The sequence below is a fragment of the Dreissena polymorpha genome, chromosome 4, assembly GCF_020536995.1.
Source record: "Dreissena polymorpha isolate Duluth1 chromosome 4, UMN_Dpol_1.0, whole genome shotgun sequence".
NCBI classification, from domain to species: domain Eukaryota; kingdom Metazoa; phylum Mollusca; class Bivalvia; order Myida; family Dreissenidae; genus Dreissena; species Dreissena polymorpha.
The window spans coordinates 57,714,828-57,726,858 of NC_068358.1; positions in this window are offsets into that span (position 1 = coordinate 57,714,828).

The following is a 12,031-nucleotide window of genomic DNA, read 5'->3' on the forward strand; positions in this document are numbered from 1 at the left end:
TAGATATTGTATCTCTTGTGGGTTAAAGTTTCATAGTTTTAGGCCAATTTATTCGAATGCGAAACAACAGTATGAATACCCGGTGCAGTTGCAATATTAACAAAAACACTTGGTATATCCTACAAAAACATTCACTCAATCGGAAGTTTTATGCCATTGTATGAAGTGAGTAACTTTCATTAAAACAGATTTCAGAGCAAACAATTTATATCTCGTTATATTTAACGACGCTAGTTTAAACCTAGCTAACTGGAAAGTAAAATCTACTAATCTAAATATGTGATAATTGCCAACAATTTGACATGGAAAAAAATGTAACTTTAAGACAGCTGTGAAACATGTGTAAAAAACACGGATGTGTCGTTTAGAAATGTATTTATCATAAGTATTTGGTATCTCAAAATAAAATGTGTACACGCTATTTCTAGGAGTTCGTTTTGGTTGAAATAAAGAAACATAATTAACTTGCCTTAGTTGCTTGACTTTTTTCACGTGGGTGTCAGAAAATATTGTATTATTGTCATGCTACAAAACTCGACAACTACAAATGTCAATGAATATTTTCTCATCTGTATCAGAGTGAAAGCTTGGCATCACATGAACTCGAATAACTTTTTCCGAAAATTCGGTCTTTCTGTTTCATTCCGATATCTTATAATTTATATTAAAATTTAAAGACAAAATACATGTATTCATAATTATATTATAATATTTAAATATACAATGACATAAACATATTAAGTGAAATTTTAGCTCCACCAGCAGTTAAGTAATCTCGTTGTAGCATGCGGTCCTTTATGTAAGGCAAGCAACCAATTAATTTTTTTACAGAATAAATATTATAATATACATGAAAAAACTAAAAATATTTTGCGACGACATTTTTCTCATGTTCATCCTCTTATTGTTACAAGACATTATTACTGTCCTTCATATGTCCTTTAAACGAAGCGAGATAATTTGTAGAACAGTAATTAGCAACTCGTCTCAGGTACAATATGAACTGTCTGTACAGCAATTATTGGAAGACAATACATTCCAGGAAGCCGATGTGGTCTCATGCAACCGCAGGTTGTAAAAGTAGCTGGTAATAAACAACGTGAATACTCATTAAATAAACATAATTTCGTCGTAAATAACACGCAAAGCAAAAATAATCGAAATGAAACAAAACAATGACAAACAAGTATATCGAATTATGTTCATATATCTATTATAATCATTTTTCCTTATATTTGCCGCACCTAAAATGAAATAAATCTGTGTTTTTTATTGCACCCACAGGGTGCCTTTTGCCCCAAAATATATTGGACGAGTGTTTTCGTGTTCATTTCGGCTCAACTTACAACTTAAATTTATCGTAAAAAATAAATGAACAGCTTGCAGCATATGTAAGCTGGTCTTTTCCTAAACGAAAATGTCTTTTTTCTCCTAATAATATTCTGTTTATTGCAGCTTAATTTTATTCTGCAGCCATTTCTTCTGAAAAATCAAATGTTTCGTGAATGATTTGAATGAATACAAATCGGACAAGAGGATTAGCGATATGGAGCAAAGATAAGCTGCATGAAGGGAACACAAATGGCTAGTGAAAACGTATCGTGATTCTCATATAAACTAAGAGTTGAAAATAGAATTATTATTTTTTGCGCTCGCCCGCTCCAATCTTTTGGGACAAAGATCCGTTGAACAAATGATCAATTTGTAGGCTCTACGCATCCATTGTCGTTACACGCTCTTTCAATTTTAGGCGCGAACATATTCATTCATTTTAATCAAAAACTGACAATTTGTTCGCGCGCAGGAACCGCCATATACATTTTAAGAGTTTTGATTGTCTCACAATTCATTCAACGAAATCACATTCTTTCTCATTATAAAAATTCGTCGTGTAATAATTTCTATCTGAACGTGAGACACGCATTGGTACGTTACTTTTCGTCCATCTCTTATTTCCGGTTCTAGATTATGGTGAAAAAAAAAACAACAATTCGCATGTGGTATTTATGTAATTCTTGATTCTGTTCAGCACACATACATTCTACATTACCAGAATGGATCACACAGAGCGCGAACAATGCGTAAATCATTCTTGTTGAAATGCGCAGCACACCAGAGGACTCGACTTTATTTTCACCGTGGTTAACGTCATAATAATGATGGTATTTAAAGGTTGTTTCTAACGTTATCAAATGTGGTTTCACACGAATGCCATATATTTTAAGTTTGGGATTGGTTCCATCATCGTATTCGGCGTCTTCCTACAATCCAACCAAGTATGACACGGTCTATGTTCAAGTTTCCTGTTTATCGTTTGGTGAAAGCCTAGTTTCAATATAAAGCACAATATATCATCGTTTGCAAATTTAATAAATACATATCCTATTATTCCTAAGAAAACTCGATTCCTCCAAATGCAAGCACCCTCAGGAAAAAAAGGTTGTCTCGACAGTAAAACTTAGAGAATAACCTATTGTCACAATAAACGCATCGCACACGTCATCGTTAAATGTAGTCGTAAATTAAATGCTATGAATGTTGCAGACACACAGATGGTACAGGAAATAATCACTCAAATCAAGATTACGCTTGCCTTACAACTTCTATACCGAAAGAGTAAATTAACTCTTGAGAAAATTGTACTACTTTCTACCGGACCTGGGAGGGATACACAGTGACTAAATGGAACCTAACCTTGACGTCATCAATCTGTTTGCAGAAATTTCTCTACATGATGAATCGTTTCCAGGCTGTTATTGACGAGTAGACAGTTGCAGATCAACGCTTGGGTTTGCAAATCATGGGGTCAAAGTTGTACTTGTTAATAAAAGCTCATGACTGCATAATCCATTCGATTAACAGTAAACCACTTGTAACACAGACACTATACATATATGTCGACTCGGTAATCGTATCACAAGCGTTCGTATTTCAAACAAAAGATACAGTGAAAAATAAGACGAAAAATACCGAGATGGAACAAATTAATGTTATTAATTTTACTTCTACACTCTCCTCATAAATTATTGATTGATAATAATGACTATATTTTTGTTTTCATGTTTTTAGTATTGATCACAAAAGTTACCAATTGAACAAATATCGTTATTCATCATCCGTCCACTTTGCACTCCACTCGCCCGCCATCTGTCTGACATATTTTCCATTTATAGTTGTCAGAATGTTGTCTTCAATCCTTTGTTAACATACAACATGATTATACATGTATTTACCATAATGTTACACAAATGTCATAAATACAAACAAAAGCTACGGTGACTACTTTTGAAGACATCATAATAAGTTTCATTCAATGTCGTTAAATCTACGTTGATTATCTAAATGGAGTTAGGGCACTTGCATCATCTTACACAGCATTACTCTAAATCAATTACCAATTAAACAAATAACGTTATTCATCACCCGTCCACTATGCACTCCACTCGCACGCCATGTGTCTGACATCTTTTCCATGTTTACGTGTCTTCAATCGTTTGTTCACATAAAACACGAGTATTAATGTGTTTACCATAATGTCACCTGAATAAAAACAAAAGCTAAGGTGACTACTTTTGAAGACATCATAATAAGTTACGTTCAATGTCGTTAAATCTACGTTGATTATCTAACTGGACTTTGGGCACTTGCATTATCTTACACAGCGTTACTCTGAATCAAGTTTGTCATGTTAATGTACTGTGATTTATATGGATTTGTACTGTTAATGTTCTGTGATGTATTTACTTTTAGTATTGTACATTTTTGTTTGTGAGTGGATATGATCAGAAACATCGGACGTCATAAATGGATTCTTTAAGTATTTGTATGCATCACATAATAAATTCATCAGTAACCAATTCACATTTCCGGCTCAACACACCTTTTAAGCGAGGTGTATTACAATTCATGATCGTGGGTCTTCAATTATATTGCCGAACCGTTGAACACGTCGAGCAGAGAAATAGCGTCACACGATCAACATGATTTATTATTCTTCTGTATGCATTCAAAGATATCGGTATTTGTATTTAGAAAACAAAAGTCTTCTACATGTATCAAACAAATAATAAAATTAATGTAATATTTGTTATAAAATACATACATATCGTCGATATAAGATTACACGATTACTCAATCAAGTTGAAAACGTGATAAAGAAGAAATATTGGACATTCCTTAAGTAACTGTTTACATGTTTGTCTTCTGAACCACCCTTGCTCCCCATCATTAAACGCATAAGAACTGGAAATAAAAGCACGCTTCTTTCTTTGTGTACTTACTGATATCTGTCAGGTTTTCATAATTGACGCTCGTGATAACAAATATTAAACATTGGTTTGTAAACAATGAATTTAGATCATAACACTTAACCTAGATTCGGAAGACCGGGCGATGAAACGTGCTTACGGAGAAGGGAATTCTCGATTCTTATTGCCATCGAATATAACACGGATTCTAGCAGAACTTTTTCGGTCAATTATGGTAAATGTGTTTCCATCTACTTCGAATATTGGTTTAGATAAAGTGGATAGAGGAAACATGGGTTGATGCTCATTGTTGTTTTCTTGCAATTCAGCAGCGTATCCTTCGACCAGTTGTTTTCTCTCATGTTAACTACGTATATGATAGCCATATTTCAAATCTCTCTCATACAAGAGTATCGTTTTACGCTGTTTTACAATTGAATATATCACGGGTAACATGTATATGACAGAACAGGTTTTATTGATGTGTGTGACACAATATACTATAGTTATGGAAAGGACATGACAAACATCACCTCATCCCAAACTCAAAAAGGAAACGAAATACAAACATGAAGCTGGCTCGTTCCAACGTTGTTAAAACAAATGGTACTGTGTAAAAAACTGACACTAACGGATACCCATATAAAACCGGATCCCAGATTCAAATTTTACCCGCGGATCCAGAAGAAAATGGTTTGCCAACAATCCCGGGTCGCCGGGTCGTTGTTTTTTTAAGGAAGGATATCTGTGTTTTGAATTCAAATAACAGAACGTTGTACTTAAAATGTCTGAATTATGTCTATTAATTCTTTAACTGTGTTTTCACAAAACTTAGAAAATTGACAGGGAAAGATATTTCTTCACTACGAACATAGTAACGTTGTTTGTGAACCGTATGAAAAAGGATTATGTGACTAATTCACTTATTTGAGATAAATCATGATTCAAGCAACAAAATCAAATATTTGTTTTAATATGTAGGAAATGAAACTCCAAAACATTATCTGGAGAGAAATTCGTATCCGCTAGTTTGTTTGAAGCGAACGGTCAATTGCCTATACGACCAAAGACCAAAGATGCTAGTACAAAAAGACATCAAATATTAAAATAAAGAATCAAGCTGTGATCACGCCATAGATCAAAAAGTTTTTTCAATGCTTTTCGACGTAGGTCAATTTCAAGATAATTAAAAGCTTTAGCCGTAGTTTTGTCAAATGACTTAGTGTAATTTCATAAAATGTAGTTTAAACAATCCTTCCCCATCATGAAATTACATCAAGTTATGGGTTTCGATTGAAGAAGTAGACACTGAACATTGCGAAACTAAAGTGTTTTCATTTGGAACCCCTTATTTTGCACTCCTCGAAAACTCTTAACAAAACACAGTCTATTCAAGTGAAATACCAACCACCGGTCCAGATATTCACAGGATAAAAATATTCATTTTAAAAATATAAAATTCCTTACTTTAAAAAGAAACTTCGATATTTTTCCGATATTGATTTGAGCATGTCTGTACACGAGTGTACACGCCACGGAGCCGCAAAGGCACACCTTCGAAAGCATTGGTCCGCGGGCCAATACTCCCGAAAGAAGTGCCGATACGGACCTATCCTGTGTTCGACGGCAACATCAGTGTTCATAATTTCTGAAAATATTTGTGATATAAGGAATAAAATATTAAAGAGAACCGTAATAAACAAGTCTCAGATTGCACAAAATAACCCTGTTACATAACCTATAAAACTTTTCCTCTTCCACAATTGGGTATTAAATAGTTTATACTATTTAATAGATGGTACTCAAACATAATACAATATGAATAATGGCATTGTTTGTTGATCCCATTTATTCAATGATGAACATACATATTTTGTAAAATAAACAAACTATGTAACTCTCAATAGAGTTCGTCCACATTCACGAACAACGAGGCATGTATTAATAGACGTACAAACACATACAATTATATAATAAAACGTGTTACATACTGCTTCAATAATGTCAATATACTCAAATTCTCAAAGCCCATCCCAATTTGTGACAGACAGAAAGCCTGATTACCTGACAGTTTATTCATACTTATACACAAGTACATCGTCCTCTCACTATAGTAAACAATTTTTTTCTGTCACGTAAATTGGTGTAACAACATACCAGTACATAACATAAAATATACATATAAGAATACAAATGTTAATTAACTGTATAGGCGGCAATGAAATTTATTGAACAGTATTATTTAGAATCGTTTTTCTTCGAACAAGAGCTTCTTTGGTAAATTTACATACATTAGAAATTACTGATTGGTCGCATGAAAATAATAATTTGTGAATTTTGTAATACAGATTGGTTGATATAAAATATCCGGCTATGACCCGTAACATAGAATCTCTTCGATCACATTATCAAACATGATTAAATGTTGTTTTAGTTGGACATAATCGAAACATTTTTATATAATTGAATATAGAAACAATTAAAGCCTCACACATTGCCTCTGACTTTGAAATGAAATACATGTTAATCAATACATATATATGCAATTTGAAAGTGTGCAAAATTGTCATTAAATCTATAACCTAGTTAGCAAGTAATTTATTATTTTTCAAACGGTACCGCTTTTAAAAACGAAAGTAGGATTTCTAGACGTATACGTCCATTCATTTTGACAAACGCGATTATTTTTAAGTCTTAAAGCGCAAAAAAAGACGGATTTCTACCTTGTGACCACCACATATATTCTAATTGGCATATATAAATTTGTTTCTTATTGATACATAAATTTATTATGCCAAATAAGGTGTGTTGCTTTAACTAATGTGCATGTGCATTCAAGTTGGCATACGATGCGTTTCAATATTGTTTTCGGGGGAAATAATAATCTCATTTAATTGTTAATATAATTTGTATTTGTTTTCCACGGAAACACTAATGCTCAGTATTTCTGAAAATATGTGTGATATAAAGAATCAAATATTAAAGAGAATCGTAATAAACAAGTCTCAGTTGTCAACGTGGGTTTTATCATTTTAAAATATAGCTTCAGTGTCTCGATAAAAGTCGATGAAATGGTTGGTTAAGAGCTGTCATCTTTTATTATTTATATGAATTTCAACCATACAATTTAAAACAAAGTGTTTATCCGAAATTCTGTTTTTGTTGAAGAAACAAACTGGGTGAAAAGCGTGTTTAATGCATGCGAGTAAATTGTAGTCGAACATTAGCCTCTGCAGTCGGTACATGCTAATAAGGCACAGGACTAAGACTAATTGAATAATCTTTTTCAAATAATTCCCAGAAGTTTGCTTGAAATAGTATAATGGAACATTTTAAAATACACTCATACACCTTCGGCTTTACATTTTATAGTAAAAAATGTTATCATATGCAAAACATCAACTATATTTAAAACATATTCTTGATGACTAAACTTGTGAGTGTCCAACACAGATAAATGTCAACATAATCATTGAGGTATAACATCTCAGTACAAGTGCTTAATGCGTGTATTAACGTTGCCATTATTTTACGAAGAAACGCGTAAGTACACGTGCTTAATGCGTTTTACTAACGTTGCCATGATTTTACGAAGAAAAGCGTCGTCAAATTTCATCCCTCGTGTTTCTTGTAGACATCGTCTGTCCATTCTGTAACTATTGATTGTTTGCAAGGTTTGTTGGTTACATGACAAAATGACGCGCTTTTGCAAATTGAATTGAAACATAGATGCCGTGAAAAGGACATGATAAACCATATATAACACGATCATTGAACAGGCTTCAATAAAACGCCCCATTATATGATGCGATATTGGATCTGTTATCAACATTTCACCTCGCAAATTTCCGGTTTAATGTTGTATTTCATTTATTGACACTCCCAACGTTTGTGTTTAATGGTGTTCCATTTGTGAAAAGTTAATAAAACACAGCACATCAATAAAGTTAATTACGCATGACTAGCAGTTATTGGAAACGTGTTTCTCTTTATACGTTTGTTTATTTCATAAATTGCGCAGACAATTTATTAAATAATTGGATGACGTTGATTGCAGGGAAATGAGTACACTTTCCATAGAACAAGCGTAAATATGCAAACGTTTAAAGGTTCAAACGCATGTACGGATGGACTCGGTTAATTGCTTTAGATAACTACACTGGAAACCCTTTGGTGTTATGCAAATTTAGTTCTTCAAGATGTGATGTACATTTGTGTATGAATGCGCAAGGAGACATCATCATGTCATTTCTGTACATCTAAGAATGTGTTACAAAGGATTTGAAGAAAATGGATTTCGCAAACATGTTCCATAAATCACCTTTGAATTGTTAACATTTATATACAATTTCAACAAATCATTGACTTAATATTATTGTCTGTTCAATGTTAAGCATATTAATTTGGGCGTGTTAATATTGTTGATATGCTTCTTTAACTCACACAATATCCGTTTACGTACTCACAGTTCTGTTCTTACGTCTCACCAAAATGATTTGTTTGGACAATAATTTAAGCTGTTAACCTTAGATTAATTACTGTTTAAAAAATATATGTTCATATCGCGGTAAATAGTTGTGTGTTATTTGTGATTCCGGCAATATAAATGAATTCTCTCACCTCACTTGAAGTTGAACTCATCGTATTAATCTCATTAAGAACTAAAATTAACTACAATTTTACTAATATGCGCATGCAGAGTAAATTATAAAAAAATAATGTTTTCCATTATACCAAATTGTAAAATCAAACAACGATTCCTAAATTCAAACCTAAGATGCAATGATATATATTATATATCCAAAACCCATAAATGAGATATGAAAGATTATTGGTGGCACTGAATTTTGTTTCTGTTCCAGAATGACCGGTATGAAATAAAGAATAATAGAAATAATGATATTAAAATGAAGCTTGACACGCGTTTATGGTAAGTTTCTTCCTCAGTTTGAGCTATTTAGGGTGTCTGCCCATTTTACTTTGAAAGCTATGTGTAGATTTAATTTCGAATTATGATTAATTAATGAATTTACGGAAAACGCGTTTAGTTCACCGTTTATTTTGAAATGTTCGTTGAATTTCGGGCTATTTTAAAAAAGACTAATATGTTTGTAAATGCTCTTAATCTGTTTAATTGATATTTATTAATTAATTAATTAATAGTATAAACTAATTTAAAAATAAAGAAATACTTCTACATCGCGAGTTCGATTCCTCTTTTTTGTTACTATGATTTTTGGCTAAAAAATCTAAATGCGCATGATAATATGTATCGGACTATCGGTTATATCTTTGAATTCGTATACGCTTAAAAGATCGAGTACTTTGTTTTGGCGTAAAGTAATAAGCAACATTCACACGTGCGTGTCCGAATATTGTTCAAGTTATACGGCAAGATTTTCGTGGCCGATGAGATGACAATTATGATGAAAAACGGGTAATAACACGATAAAACGATATAAACGCGAAATAAATACATAAATCATCCGTTAATCTAACCTCGTGCTCAGTGAACTAGCAAAACCATGTTAAAAATCTGCAAAACCCAATCACCGGATGGACGCCGCCATGTATTTCGATGTTGTGATCGAAAATTGTTGTAAGGTTTGTTTCACTTGGATGCCCGTCTCGAGTTGTTATTTTGTTTTCTGTTATGAATATTTTGCATTACAATACAATTAAAACTCAATTCTTATGAAAATCAGTGCGTTTCTTTTGTGATTGTCCTTTTTCATTCAGTTGATCTACTGCGGTGGTGTGATTCAGAACAAGAATATTAAATACAATTTTAAAAAAACAGGCCAAAGTTTTAGCTCGTGCAATCAGTTGTCTTTAAAATCGTGAAGATCACCCCCAAATTTCCAAACAGACATATAGGAAAAAAGGTAAATATGTTTTCGTTTGAACCTTAAAAAACACTGTGCGAAGTATTGAAAGTATACCACAGACGTCCAAATCAAAGGCTTCAGAGTGTCAAGACTAAAACAATAAGAAAGGCAGCCTTGCTGTTTGAATGTCGATTAAGACTCGGCGAAATCGAGTAAAATGGCATATTTACCCAATTTAACTGGAAATCGATAATAAATTGCTTTCTCTTGAAGAGGAGCATTTTCTTGTAGAGGGCTTGGCACAGCTTTGATAAGGAATATTAAATAATAAACTCAAGGAGTTTGGTGGAGCAATTGTGAAAATATTCGGGGAAAAATGTATCTTTAAACCTATAGGTGACTGCTGATAAACTGGATTCCTTCAACGATGGAAAGAGCGTATAAGCGTAGTAAAACCTAATGCGCTGAAGAAAAAAAGGTGAAAAAAGCATCACATGTTGTTGCAGGGTGATAGTTTGAAAGATTGGAAAGGTGTTTATTCAGAATCACTTTCTCCCAACCTAAGGGTGCATCGCTATCGAAGTAATAACAGATTCATCGTTCATGGACATAACACTGCAGAATGAGAAGGAGAAGGAAAACATGCATTACAAAGGAAAGGGGAAAGACCAGTGGACTTCATTCAATGGGAAACCTATAGAATGATGAGGGCATACACGATAGCGAGGAAGTTTACTGCGTCTGTGGAAAGTTTATCCCCCACTTGATAAAACTAGACCAAACCTGAAGATCGAAACCTTGGCCTATAAACATAAATGGTGATTTCTTTATTCAAACACCAGAATCCAGGTTAACATTTTCTTCTTCCATATCATTTTCTCCCAGCGTCCGATGCTATGGAAACTCAAAAGCATCGTATTAAATGACACTTTTTAATGACACACTTTTCTAGTGACGCATAATCAAGTAAGTATTACTAAAAACGGTTATTAGTCCGTAAAGTATCTTAAGTTTCAAATATTTGCGACTGTTTTACCTGGATATTCCATGTGAAACAGTTGCACATAATTACAATAAAGTGCATTTACGGACCGCTAGACGTTTCCAAGCTATAGTCCGTAAGTCAAAACATTTTATCAAGGCCTCTGACTACAGAACACACAGTTAATATTTCATTTTTTATGTTTTTTAATCCTTCTGTCCTATACGGTATATACGAAATTCAAGTAAAACATCACATTTTTATTAGAAATAAACAAATGTTCACACAAATTGAAATCATTTATAGGATGCACATTCCATTACCACGCCACGACGTCATCAAACTCAGTACACGATTTTTTTAGTGTGCGTCTATTTGACCCAGTCTACGATGTACACGTATGTTTAAAGGAACGTTTCTCCATGATTTTATCAGACAATCAAACTATTTTACTATAAATATATTCTAACAGCTAATATAACGTTAAAGTTTTGTTAACTAAGTTTTCATTCAAATGAATACTTTTGAAGTTTAAGATGAAAATCCTTTTTTGTTTAGAGCCTATTATTTATTGCATTGTGCATGTACATATAATAATGTGTATTTATTTTCTATACTGTCATTTAAAGGGTAATACGATATCTGAACATAGTAGAAATCGGTTCTTATTTGAATCTTGACGCAAATAATTTGTTTTTAAAATGTTGATATGTAATGTATTACTGGACAAAAACGGATGCATACACAATTGATCGAAGAATAAAAAAGGCCATAAATACATATAACGAAACTAGTAGAATTCAATTTTCAAATAGATAAAGCATTAGTTACCTTTAATTAACATTGTGTATTTCTGTTTGTAGACATGATCTGATAAACGACAATGGTTGATGTCGTTGGAAATAACGAAAACGTTGCAGGAGGGAAAAAACATGGCTAGCAACACTGTGATCAATTATATTTGGTAGACTATA